Source organism: Hypanus sabinus, chromosome 13, assembly GCF_030144855.1.
Source record: "Hypanus sabinus isolate sHypSab1 chromosome 13, sHypSab1.hap1, whole genome shotgun sequence".
NCBI lineage: Eukaryota > Metazoa > Chordata > Chondrichthyes > Myliobatiformes > Dasyatidae > Hypanus > Hypanus sabinus.
In genome coordinates, this window is record NC_082718.1 from 31,094,173 (window position 1) to 31,108,762 (window position 14,590).

Genomic DNA, 14,590 nt, shown 5'->3' on the forward strand with positions numbered 1-14,590 from the left:
ATGCAATGTCCTCATCAGTTTAGAGAAGGGGTTCTCAGCCTGGAGTCCATGGACCCCTTGGTGTTGGTCCATGGCATAAAAAGGTTGTGAACCCCTGGTTTAGTGCAATCATCATAAAGTCATACAGCAATACAGCACAGATACAGGCCTTTTGATCCAACCAGTACATGCCCACCCAGAAAGTCCCAATTTCCTGGGTTTGTCCCGTATGCCTCCAGGCACCTATCCAAGTGCTTCTACATTGACACCATTGTATTTACCTCAGCCACTTCTCCCTGCAGCTTATTCCATAAATTCACCACCCTGTGTGTGAAAAGGCTGTCCCTCAGGTCCCATTTAAATCTCACCCTAAACCTGTGCTTCCCTGGCTTTAGACACCCCTGCCCTGGAAAAGAGACTGTTACCATCCACCTTATTATCTACACATAAAATAATTGTAAAAGCTTATATAACATAACAGAGTCAGAGCTACACAGTACAGAAACAGGCCCTTCAGCCCAACTGATCCATCCTGACCATAGCATCCCCTCTGCTAGTCCCAGTACCTGCATTCAACCCATAACCCTCCAAGCTCATCCCCTCCATGTACCTATCCAAATACAACTGTACCCATCTCAACCACTTCCTCTGGCAGTTCATTATGGGGACTCATCACTCTCTGGGTAAGGAAGTCACCTCTCAAGCCTCTTATAAATCTCTTCACTCTTAGCTTGTATCCGTGCTCTGTAGCTTTGGACCCTAGGGAAAAGAATATGACCTCCCACCTTATCCATAGCCCTCATGATTTTATAAACTCTCTGAGGTCACTTCTTATTCTTCCAGACTCCTAGGAATAAAGATCCAAAGTGACCAACCTCTCCCTGTAACTCAGACTCTCTGGCCAGACAGCATCCTCTCCTATGACAGGGTGATGGATACTCTACACAATACTCACCAACCACTTATATAACTGCAACATAATGTTCCAACTCCTGAACTCAACACCCTGACTGATGAAGGCCAGCATGCCAAATGCCACCTTCACCACCCTGTCTGCTTGTGTAGGTTGCATACTGTAATACTAAATTGAACCAATGACTTGGCATTCACAGCTCATACTTACAACATATCAGTACAGCACAGGAGCCCACAATAACACATATCTCTCCATTCCCTGCATATTCATGCATCTGTCTAATCACTCATTAAGTTCCTTTGTCACTTTGTCATATCTGCTTCCACTACCACCACCCCCGTCAGTTCATTCCAGACATCCACCACTCGGGGGGGGGGGGGGGGGGAGTTGCCCCATACATCTCCTTTGAAGTAACACTTTAGTGCATGACCAGAATTTACGATTTGCACCAGCTGCTCCCATGGCTTCACGTGACCCTGATTTTGGGGGGGGGGGGGGGGGGGAGAGAAAGAGTGCTCAGCCGGTGCCACACCTCGCCCAAGGGTGACCTGTAGACTAGTGGAGGGAAGGAGCGCCTGACACCTCATTTGGTGGAGACACATTTCCACCCTGCCACCCAAATGAATAGGAGTCCCAATTCTGACGCTGGGGCACTCCATTAGTCACAGACTTCCAGTCAGAAAATTAATCTTCAATCACAGGACACTGAACAGCACAACATAGTACAGGCCCTTTGGTCCACAACTTTGTGCCGATTTTTTAACTTAAAAATATAATCTAAAGCTTCCTCCACGCATAGTCCTCCATTTTTCTTTCATCCGTGTGCCTAAGAGTCTCTTCCCTCAGGATGAGATGAATGAATACCCTCCCACCACCAATGTTTCGTCACCAAAACAGCGAGCTGTTTACTGTTCACATGTGCTACAGTTTACCACAGTATAATATTGGTTCATGTGCTGTGTGTGATATAGGTTCTGTGGGTGCACCAAGGTCTGAAAGAACATTGCTTTGGTTGTAAAAATGTAGTCAGTAGACAAACTGAAACTTAAATGTCTGGAATGTATCTGCCTCTACCACCTTGACTGTGTGTTTGGGAGCACCTGGAGGTCAGAGGCCCAATGCCTGAGAATTTGGCCCGGGAACTGGAGGTCACAGGCCCAATGTCTGACAGTCTAGAGCCAGGGACTAGAGACATATCCATGGCTTGGAGGCCTCTGTGTGTGAGTAGATGAGAGGGGGAATGGGGAGTGGGGAAAGGGGCTTGTGGTTGTTGTTTTGTTTCGTCGCTGTTGTTCTGCTGAACTCTGTGGGCCTGCTATTTTGGTGTCAAAACGTGTAAAGACACTTGTAGACTGCCCCCAGCACATCCTTGGGTGATAAGTCATAGAACACCACAGCACTGAAACAGGCCCTTCACCCCATCTAGTCCATGCTGAACTGTTCATCTGACTCATTCCACTGACCTGCACCCAGACCATAGCCCTCCCATTCATTTGCCCACCTCTTAATGTTTTACTCAAACCCACATCCACCACTGGCTCTGGCAATTCATTCCACACTCTCACCTCCTTCTAAGTGAAGAATTCCTCCCTCAGGTTCCCCTTGAACACCTTTCACCCTTAACCCATAACCTCCAGCTCTAGCCTCACCCAACCGGTTGTGGTGGTTAATGCAAATCATACATTTCACCATCTCTACTTTTATTTATTTAGTTATAGAACGTGGAACAGGCCCTTCCGGCCTTCTGAGCTGCACCACCCAGAAAACCCACCTACCTAACCCTTGCCTAATCACAGGACAATTTACAACCTACTAACCCAAGCACCTTTGGATTGTGGGAGAGAACTGGAGCACCCAGAGGAAACCCATGCAGTTCATGGGGAGAAGGTACAAACTCCTTGCAGGCAACGGCTGGAATTGAATTCCATACTCCAGAACTGTAATAGAGTCGCACCAACATATACGCTATCATGGTAAGTTTCAATGTATGTGATAAATCTGAATCAGATCTGCATAACAATATAAATTCCATTAAAGCTCTCACCCAGACTAATCATTAACTTTTACAACCTATCAAGCTGAACATCAGTTCCAATCATCAGTGCAAAGCTTTTGTGAAGCTCCTCAGGGTCACTCGACTGCTAACTCTGTCTACATGTAACACTATTGGTACATCAAGAACAATAGTGGAGAGGGAAAGAAAGGACAAATCCAGGAGAAACAAAGAGTGCACAAATTCCCTTAAGCACAACAGCTACAAACAGAAATCCTGTTAACAACGTACTTTGACCTGTGGAGTGGGGGAGTTGACAGACACGCCTTCTCTTCCATGAAACTTGGTTTAAAAAAACACTGCTGACTGACTTGGCAGATCAGTTTGAGTGCAACCTCTGTCTGAGCAGCAGCAGACTGGAGACAGAAGAACAAGGCCAATACCCAGCCAAAGTAGATTCAGTGGTAAAAGGTGACTTTTCAAAATGCACCAAGGACCAAAGATAAAACAACTTACCTGCTGGAATTCTGAAATAATAATTTAACCTTTTTAAATCTTTGAACCTTTTGCAGTAAACATTATTCTTCCTTAAAGTTTCAAGATTTTGGGTGGCAAAATAGAAATGCATCTCTACCAAAGGAGGTGTACAGCACACCTTCCCTCCGCTAGCCAGCGGGTCACCCTTGGGCAAGGTGCAGCAAACTGCTTAGACCCCAAATCAGCGTCACGTGAAGCCATGGGAGCAGAGGATAGTTGTATGAGCAGCTGGTATATACCACACGTCCTGGTTATGCGACCACTGACGCCAGACAATCTCTCAAGAATATTGATAATGGCTGGGCTCACCCGTCTTGTAAAGACACTACCCAGAAGGAGATGGCAAACCACTTCTATAGAAAAATTGTCAAGAACAATCATGGTCATGGAAAGACCATGATCGCCCACGTCATATGACATGGCACATAACAAATGAAGATTTTAGGATTGTTTAATGTCATTTCCAATACACAAGTGTAGAGAAGTGTAGTGTAATTGTTACTGCAGATCCAATGCAGCACAAAAAAACAATTAAATAACACAATAATAAAAAATATTAAATATAAATACATAAAATAGCTTATATACATTGACTGTATGGCCATAAAGTGACGCTAGGCATAGGAGCATCTATCGATAATGTGTCTCTGACAGGAAATGATTAAAGCAGTGGTGGTGGGGAGTGTGGAAGGGTGGATTACTGCTTGCGGAAAGTGACCATTTTGCAGTAAGTCTGGTGGTCCTGGCCTGGATGCCCTATCACCTCCTCCCCGATGGAAGTGGGACAAACAGTCCATGAGCAGGGTGGATGGGATCCTTCATGATGTTACTGATCCTTTACCGGCACCTTTCAGTATACATGTCCTTGATGGCTGGTAAAACCAGCAAATGGGCTGGGGGTTGGGGTGGAACAGGGGAGGGAAGAACGGTTTAGGGGTTTGAGGTGGGAAGGAGGAAGGGTGGGGGTGTTAGTGGTGGGATCTGGGTTGGGGAAGGAAAGGACATCTAGAGCGTGAGTGGGAAACAGAAGAGAGGAAAACCGGTCTGGGGTTTGGGGGGAATGGAGGAAATAAGAGTAGGAGGGGGCATGGATCTGTGGGAGATTGAGGACAGGTATGGAAGGAGGACGGGGAAATAATTGTCTGGGGCGGAGGGGAATATTTGGGTCTACAGGTGAAGGTCGGTGGGGGAGATACCCCTCTAGACAGAAGGGAATATTTGGGTCTACAGGTGAAGGTGGATGGGAGACATACCCCTCTGGACAGAAGGGAATACTGTATTTGGGTCTAGAGGTGAATGTGGACGGGAGTGAAGAGATTACAAGTGACGGTGAAACAAGCTCGATCTGGGAGGTGGGTAAAAACAGAAAGGGGGTGAGTGAGTCTGGCGACAGGGAGCAGACCCCAGGCTCCTGGGGTGGTGGTGGTCGAAAGAAACGGCCTCGGGCGGCTGTGGGGTACTTATCGGCACTTGGACTGGGGGTTTCAAGCCGCAAGGTGCGGCTCAGGGGCGGGGACCACTCCTCCACCCCGACCCATCCCGAGATCTCTGCCCCCAACCCACAGGCCCTGGTCCCGGCCGTCTCCCCCTCATTCTCCGGGGGTAAACCGGAGGGGGCGGGGGTGAACAGGCCAGCGGGACCGTTCCCACAACCCTCCGGCCTCAGACACCCTCCCCGTCCCGAGAATCGCCACCTCCCCGCTCCCTCACACACTCACCGTCCATCCGCCGTTTCTCCGCACCGTGTCGGCCAAAAACAAATGGTCGTGACGTCACGGCTGCTGTTAAAGGGGCGGTGTTAAAGGGAAAGGGCGCCCGCCACTGCCCGGCCTTCGCCTAAGGCACAGGCAGATCCCAGCATCGCCTCTGACCATGGACCCGTGGTAGGGAAGGCAGAAAGGTACAGGGGAGGGCTGCAATATATTTGGGAGTGTGTGTGAATACATCTGAGGATGTGGGGTATATCTGAGGGAGTGTGAGGGTATATCATGAGAAATGGGGTGTATTTGAGGGGATTTGGGGTATATCTGAGGGTGTATGAGGTATATCTTAAAGGGTGTGTGAGGTATGTCTGAAGATGTGAGGGTAAAACTAAGAGGGATGTGAGTTATATCTGAGGGTGTGGGAATATTTCTGAGTTCTCTATGCTCATTCCTACCTCTGATACAGCTTCTGTTCTCCTATGTTAACACCTCTTCAGTTAGCTTTGATCAATTATTTGTGGCATCTTGGGAAGATAAAGGCAAAAATTACTTGGGCCAAGGATTCTTGGAAAGGTGACAGGATCATGGGATACAACACGTAGAAGTTCTTCCTTCTGCCCAATGAAAAAAAGACAAGTTTAATATTTACAGTTATACCAAGGAAGGAAATGAAGGAAAATCCAATAGACTGAGGTCAGCGGTGAGAACACAGCTAATAATGATGATGAACTCTTGACTTCTGAGTCAAACTCATTGTGGTCCTTGCACCCCACTGTCTGCCTGTCACTGCAACACTGTAATCTGCTCTCTTGGAACATGCCCTATTCTCATTGTTATCATCAGGGAGGAGGTACAGAACACTGAAGACCCACACTGAACATTTTAGAAACAACTTCTTCCTTTCTAAAATCAGATTTCAGAATGGTCCACCTCACCATTTTGCTCTCTTTTGTAACTTATAGTAATTTCTTTTTATGTATTGCACTGTATCAATGCTGCAAAATAACAATTTTCAGGACATGTGTTGGTGATAATAAACCTGATTCTGATTCTCCTCGTCAATGAATCTGTATTTGCAAGTCCAATTCCTTGAGAATCAGAATCAGGTTTATTATTACTAACTTGCATTTATTCTTTGTACGTCTTCCTCGTGAAGGCATACAACCCCCTTTAGGTTCTTCTTGTGTTCCAAAGACATAAGGATTAGTAAGTTGTGGGCGTGATATATTGTGCCAGAAGCATGATGACATCTTCAGACTGTGTTGGTCATTGACATAAATGGCGCCTTTCATTGCATGTTATGATACACTATATGTGACAAATAAAGCTACCCTTTAGAAAGAGTGGTCAGAAATAGTGGTTGAAATGGGCACATTAGCCACGATAACATAGCGGTTAACGTGATGCTCTTACAGCATGGGGTGTTGGAGTTCACAGTTCAATTCCAATGTCATCTGTAAGAAGTGCTCAGTTCTGGTCACCTCGCTACAGGAAGAATATAGACACCTTAGAAAGGGTGCAGAGGGGATTTACCCTGGATTGGGGAGCATGCCTTATGAGAATAGGTTGAGTGACCTAGGCCTTTTTTCCTTGGAGCGACGGAGGATGAGAGGTGATCTGATAGAGGTGTACAAGATAATGAGAGGCATTGATCATATGGATAGTCAGAGGCTTTAACCCCAGGACTGAAATCGCTAGCACGAGAGGGCACAGTATTAAGGTGCTTGGAAGTAGGTATCGAGGAGCCGTCGGGGTAAGTTTTTTTACGCAAAGTGTGGTGAGAGTGTGAAATGGGCTGCCAGCAACGGTGGCAGAGGCAGATACGATAGGGTCTTTTAAAAGACTCCTGGATAGGTACATGGAGCTTAGAAAAATAGAGGGCTATGTGTAACTCAAGGTAATTTCTAAGGTAAGGACATGATCATCACGGCTTTGTGGGCCGAAGGGCCTGTATTGTGCTGTAGGTTTTCTATGATTCTAACTCTGTATATCCTCCATGTGGAATGTGTGGGGTTTTCTCCAGTTTCCTGCCATGGTCCAAAGACATACCAGTTAGTAGGCTGTAAATTGTCCTGTGATTAAGCTCAGATTAAATCAGGGGTTTGCTGGGCGTCACAGCTCGAGAGACTGAACAGGCCTACTCTGTACTGTATCTCAATAAATACAAAATAAATAGATTCACAACATTCAAAAGCCATCCAGGTAAGTATATGTTTACCAGGAGTGGGTTAGAGTGTTCTGGATCAAAAGCAGTCAGGTGGAACAAGCTCACCTCAGAACACAGTCAGTATGGTTGAGTTGGGCTGAAGGGCCTGTTTTTATGCTGTATAATTCTATGACCTGTGACTCCATAGTATCCAGGACATCTTTGAGGAATGATGCTGGAAAAAAGGTGGCATCCATCATTAAGGACTCCCATCACCCAGGACATGCCCTCTTCTCATTGCTACCATCAGGAAGATGGCCTGAAGGCACTCACTCAGCGATTCAGGAACAGCTTCTTCCCTCTGCCATCTGATTTCTGAATGGACATTGAACCCATGAACACTACTTCACTACTTTTTTTTATTTGCCTTTTTGCACTACTTGTTTAATTTAACTATTTATATATATATATATATACACGAGGGTGATTGATAAATTTGTAGCCTAGGGTAGAAGGAGATGAGTTATACAGCTCTCATTACATGCACATGCAGTTCAACTCTTTGAGTGATTATGCAGAAAGTTTGAAGTTAATAACTCATCTTCTACCTTAGGCTATGAACTTATCAAACACCCCTGCTGTGGACACTCTCTGGAGGTCCAAGATCTGTATGCTCCACGACTGCTGGACTTAGTGTGTAAATGTAGGAGGGGACTATGTTGAAAAATAAATGTGCTAGGTTTTCTAAAATTGACTCCTTCTACCTTAGGCCACGAACTGATCAATCACCCCTCGTATCGTCACGCTACCGCTAGGCTACCATGACTCCTCAAACATAAGTACACCCTGGGTTTCCAAAATGGTATTGAGGGGAGCAAACACAATTATAAAGACAACTGAACTGGGTCAGGGTCTCAATCCCAAATGTGTTTGGACCTGGGGAAAAGTCATACAGTTCACAGGAAGAATGCACAAGCCTCACAGAGCGCACTGGAATTGAAGTCCTAACTCTGGTGCCCATCATGCTACTGAGTGTAGAGGGGAGACGCCAGTGTTAAGTGGGAGGGGTGAGGCAGGGGCTGACAGGTGATAGGTAGAGCCAGGTGAGTAGGAGTTGTGATGGGCAGGAGGAGGAGCAGCTGGAAGGGTAAGAAGTGGAACCAGAGAGGAGGGGTGAGGACTGCAGCTATTGTCCTTTGATGCTGAGGTTGATCTCGATCAGTGACTTTAACTGTCGACTGATTCTTCAGCAGGACAGATGAACAGTCTCGGCCCAGCTGTTTATTCCTCTCCATAGATGTTGCCCGACCTGCTGAATTCCGCCAGCATTTTGAGTGTGTTGCTCTGGATTTCCAGCATCCGCAGAGCCCTCATGCAGGATTCCCCAAAGCTTAATTTGCAGGTTGAATTGGTGGTGAGGAAGGCAAATATGTTAGCATTCATTTTGAGAGGACTAGAATATAATATAAAAGCAAGGATCTAATGTTAAGGCACTGGTGAAGCCTCATTTGGGAGTATTGAGAGCAGTTTTGGGCCCCTTATCTAAGAAATGATGTGCTGATAGTGGAGAGGGTTCAAAGGAGATTCATGAGAATGATTCTGGGATTGAAAGGTTTATCATATGAGGAGTGTTTGATGGCTCTGGGCCTGTATTCACTGGAATTCAGAAGAATGAAGGGTGACCTGATTGATGCACCATTAATAACTCACACTGAGATGTAAGGTGAGATATCGGCTTTTATTGACTGGAAGAAGGAACCAGGAGTGAGTGTCTATCATACTTTGTCCTGGAGACTGAGGCCGAGCGTCAGGCCTCAGATCGCCTTTATACAGGGGCCTGTGGGAGGAGCCACAGGAGCAATCAGCAGGGGCGTGTCCAGACAGGCACATAGTTCACCACACTGATTGAAACTCCTTGAATGGTGAAAGGCTTTGATAGAGTGAATGTGGAGAGGATGCCTCCTGTGGTGGAGGAATCTAAGATCAGAGGATGCAGCCTCAGAATAGTAGGATGTCCATTTAAATGGAGATGAGGAATTTCTTTAGCTAGAGAGTGATGAATGTGTGTAATTCATTGTCATAGGTGGCTATGGAAGCCAAGTCATTGAGTATATTTAAAGCAAAGGTTGATAGATTCTTGGTTCGGGCATGAAGGGATATGGGGAGGAGGCAGGATTTTGGGACTGAGAGGAGAAATGAGTCAGCCATGATGAAATGGTGGAGCGGACTCGATGGACTAAATGGCCTAATTCTCTTCCTATATCTTATGGTCCTATATTTATCGACTGATGCTGTGTTACTGTATGTTTTTAAATAAGTAAGAAAAAGAGGTTTTCAATTATTTTTAAAAATCCTTGGATGTTTCTGATCAATACACTACAGTTTGAAATAATATTTACATTGTACAGATTTATTGCATTGAACATAGTCTGAAATTTTAATTTTCTTTCTTTCTTTCAGGATCGGATTATCAACATCGCTGTAGGTGTCCCACTTACTATTAGTAAGTACCAGGGGTTCAAATCTGAGTTCTGATGAAGGGTCTCAGCCGAAACGTCAACTGTACTTCTTCATATAGATGCTGCCTAGCCTGCTGTGTTCCACCAGCATTTTGTGTGTGTTGCTTGAATTTCCAGTATCTGCAGATTTCCTCGTGTTGCATACTTAGTAGTGGTTCTTTTATCTGTTGATAAGTATTATGTTTGCAATTAATTACATAATAGGTAAAGTTGGGGCAAGTGTTAATACACCTTCAGTGGGTAAAATCAATTGGTTGTGAGGAGGAATGTGGATTAGAGTCATACAAACAGGTCCTTTGGCCCACCTAGTCTGTGCTGAACTATTAATTTGCCTTGTCCTATTGACCTGCACCTGGCCCATACCTCTCCCATCCATGTACCTTTCCAAATATTCCTTAAGTGTTGAAATCGACCCCGTATCCACCACCTGCGCTAGAAGCTCATTTCACAAACTCACCTCTGAGTGAAGAAGTTTCCACTCATGTTCATGCTAACATATCACCTTTCACCCTTAACCCATGACCTCTAGTTGTAGTCTCACCCAACCTCAGTTGAAAAAAGCCTGGTTGCATTTACCCTATCCATAGCCATCAGAATTTTGTATATCTCTTTCAAATTTCCTGCTTTCCAGGAAATAAAATCCTAACCTATTCAACCTTTACCCATAACTCAGGTCCTCAAGTCCTGGCAACATCCTTTTCAATTTTCTCTGCACTCTTTCAGTTTAATGTGCATCTTTTTGTGAGCAAAACACCACACAATACTCCAAATTAAGCCTAACCAACTGTGCTGTCTTTACGACAGTTATTTAGTTTATAATATTTTTGCTTAGTAATTCATTCAATAGTATTTTCTAGTTAGAATTAGAAGTGTTTAAAGTATATTCATTGCATGTAAAATATATCGGCATGCGATGACATCACATCCGGTTTCGCCGCGTCTTGTGGGAAAGTACCGGTTTGAAATTAGCGCGAGGGTGGGGGCTCACCACGAGGCACACCTGAGCAGAAGTTGTTTTGCAGGCATGAGAAATCACAGTGAGAGCAACGCTGTAAGTTAATAGATAATCGATATATTGAACTAAGATGTTAATGCCGATCCTGTTAGAAGTAACGACGGTCGATAATGTTTATGCTTTCGTTAGTTAAAGAGTTGCGGATAGTTTGCATGGAAGTGTATTTAAAGTAGTCAATGGAACTCTCCCTGTATACTGCACCTTAGTGTAATGTAGTTATAGTCACCTTTGCAAGTATTTACAATTGAAATGTGATATTAAGGAAGGAACAAATACTGTATCAATCTTGTATTGTTTTATCAACAGTTTTCACCATATGTTAATGTGAAGAGTGAACAGTAAATGGTTAATCTTACTGCGATCTGGTTCTTATTGACTGTGGTTGATCTCGACGTTTAATTCGGCGTTTCGTTACACGCGAAGGAGAACGTTACACCAACATCTTATACAATTTTAACATAACATCCCAACTCCTGTAGTTAGTAAACACGAGGAAATCTGCAGATGCTGGAAATTCAAGCAACACACACAAAAGGCTGGTGGAACACAGCAGGCCAGGCAGCATCTGTAGGGAGCTTGGCCTGAAATGTCGACAGTGCTTCTCCCTATAGATGCTGCCTGGCCTGCTGTGTTCCACCAGCATTTTGTGTGTGTTCCTGTAATTAGTACATTGTTTTATGTACTCCTTCTCCTTAGGCCACAAACTTATCAATCACCCCTTGTTTATATACACACACTCACGGTTTTTCCTATTATTATTTATTGCATTGTACTGTTACCATTGTGGGAATATGTCACATATGTCACCCTGTTTGCCAGTTTCTGCATTCTTTGTCTTTAAACCAATAGTCGTCAGGGTCATGTGACATATTCCCACAACGGTAACATTTCTTTCCTTCATTTCTGTTCAGTGACATTTTATTTGTAGTATATTCCAGAGATTTTTTTTGGTATCTCTGAAGCATCCCATGCTGCTGTTTCCAATGATATTGCAATGTTGAGCACCTTCTCTAATGTAAGGTCTTTTTCACACAGAAGCTTCTTCTGTGTGGTTTCACAGTGCATGTCACACACTAACCTGTCCCTCAATGCGTCCGATAGACCAGCTCCAAATTGACAATGTTCTGATAATTTGCGCAATTCAGCACAATATTCAGAAATGCTTTCATTTTTGCTGATTCCATTTGTGAAATTTAAATCTTTCAGCAATGACCAGTGGTTTGGTGTTTAAATGCTGTTGAAGAGTGTCTACAACGTTTTGTCAACTATCTTTTCAGGTGTTAACAAGCTCTGTTTTTGCTCCCATAATACTGAGTAAGACCCTGCCTTTCTTTTCATCATTAACACGTTAGCCTCACAATATAACTCCACTCTTTCAATGTAAGTTACCCAGCTTTCAAAGCTACTATCAAATGCTGTAATGGTTCCAATCATCGCCATCTTTGTTATGTTAATTTAGTCCCTTTTTTCTCCTTGTTTTCTTTTTAGCTAGCTCCTTGCAGTCACTGCACATTCCACTTGACTCATGTGTCCTTTTTGTTAGCACCACAAGCACACTCTGTCTAGATCAGGGGTCAGCAACCTTTACCACTGAAAGAGCCACTTGGACCCGTTTCCCACAGAAAAGAAAACACTGGGAGCCGCAAAACCCGTTTGACATTTAAAATGAAATAACACTGCATACAACGTTTTTTTTGCCTTTATGCTATGTATAAACAAACTATAATGTGTTGCATTTATGAAATTGATGAACTCCTGCAGAGAAAACGAAATTACATTTCTGCATGCAACAAAAACATTTTGAACTCCGAAAAAAAGACGTTGGGTTGAAAGTTACTTTTAAGTAAAATATTCAATGTCTATTTGAGTCCTTCTTGTATTTATGAAAAACGCCGAACTTAAATTTTCCGCCAGCAGCAAACCAAAAATAACGTCAGCCAGCTGTCATCCTGAAAAATGAAAGGACTATTTCACTGAACAATGAAAAAATATGAATATAAGTAAAATAATAGGCAATTAAAATATTTATCATACTTGGTTAATGGGATTTCTGCTCCTGGACCTCAGCGCACAGCGTCTGCACATCAGGGCTGTATGATGTCACCTTCATCTTTACACAGGATCGCAAGCTGTCATCTGTGAGGTTTTCAATATCACTCCATTTGTGTTTCTGAGCAAGAACGGCCTTCTGACGGGCAACATCTTCAAGGTCTGCTGTCAAGCGTCTAAACTTGGACACCCATATGTCTTTGTCGGCTATGTCGGCCAGTTCCATCTCAAGATCAGGTTGACTCACACCTGCCAATGCAGTCGTATTCAGTAGGGAAGGATCGATGCTTAAGGGAGTGACCGGGAAGGATAATGTGTTTTTTTCCTCTCTGAACTCACAGAAGCGTTTCCCAAACGATGTTTGCATTGCGATGATTGCAGAATGTAAATACTCCGAAATTATCATGTCGTGACCTTGTTTGAACTCTCTCAAATTGGGGAAGTGAGACAAAGTGCCTTTCTGTAAATCTCTGGCAAGCACTGTCAACTTGCGCTCGAATGCCAAAACATCCTCCAACATGTGCAGGGCTGTACGTCCTTTCCCCTGAAGAGCTGTGTTCAGCGTGTTCAGGTGCGCTGTCATGTCTACCATGAAGTGTAGCTTTTCCAGCCACTCTGGCTGTTCCAGCTCAGGAAAGGTGAGCCCTTTGCTGCCCAGGAAAGTTTTCACTTCTTCCAGACACGCGACAAAGCGTTTCAGCACCTTCCGTCTGGACAGCCAGCGATAAAAACACGTTGTAGCGGTGTCAGTAAACTGCAGTCAAAGATAGCTTTATTCGAACTAAACAGCCTTGCTTTTCAGCTTCCCTCAACCCAGCCCCCATGGACGCAGATGCTGCAAAAGACGCGTACTCACAAACCCCCGTAGGCTATCTCCCTTAGCCGGAATGCTGGCTAATTGTGAGCCGTTTTATGATGTGGCAGGAAATGTGTCGCTACACTTAGGTTGTACAAGATCACCATAATTACATTTCAAAAGCTAACAAACTAACATAAAATACATTTTAATTAAATACTGACCAATTATTTCCCAAAGCCACAGGGAGCCGCAGGTTGCCGACCCCCAGTCTAGATGCATGTGTTGCTCCTTTTCAATTCCCTTCTCTCTTTTCTCCTCAGAGTGTTGTTATCAGCTAAAACACCGTGTTCCGATAGGATGTAGGTTCTTAATCCCTGTCGCCAATTTGTTGTGTATGTGGCCTGTTTACACAACTACGTTATTAATAAAAATGCTGGAGACGGGAACTAAGTTTCATGGTTCTTTACTGGTAGAGTCTGAACTTGATACACACATACAAATCAATGTGTGCCTAATAGCGCATGCAATGACATGTTACTATAACAGAAGGTAGTCCCTTATTATAATGTAAGCTATATGGCAAAAAACAAAAAAATACATCCAGTCAGTAAGTGGCGGTTCTGTGGGTGAAGACGCTTTGTTACTGAGAAAGGTCAGAGGAAATTAGTTAGATTGATTCAAGCTGAGAGCAGGACACTGCAGATGCTGGTCATCTGGGAGCAACACATGAAGTGCTGGAGGAGCTCAGCTGTTCAGGTAGCATCCATGGAGTAGAATAGACAGTCAACATTTCGGATTGAGACCCTTTATTAGAACAGGAAAGAAGGGACAAACCAGAGTAAAAAGGGCAGAGTTGGGGGTGAAGTTGTGGAGGTTACAGCAAGGTGAGGGTTAAAATGGTTTGCTTAACCATCTCTTATCATTATTAGTGTGG

The 14,590-nt window shown here is 44.2% G+C and overlaps 1 protein-coding gene across 1 annotated transcript in view; it reads right to left on the bottom strand.

Annotated features, from left to right (window-relative positions):
- tmem243b (transmembrane protein 243, mitochondrial b) overlaps positions 1-5,207 on the bottom strand; it is a 41,258-nt gene extending 36,051 nt beyond the window's left edge. Inside the window, exon 1 of the mRNA XM_059987399.1 lies at positions 5,144-5,207. The gene's annotated coding sequence lies outside the window, so the exon portion shown is untranslated. The remainder of the gene's footprint in view (positions 1-5,143) is intronic.
- Positions 5,208-14,590: the final 9,383 nt, after the last annotated feature.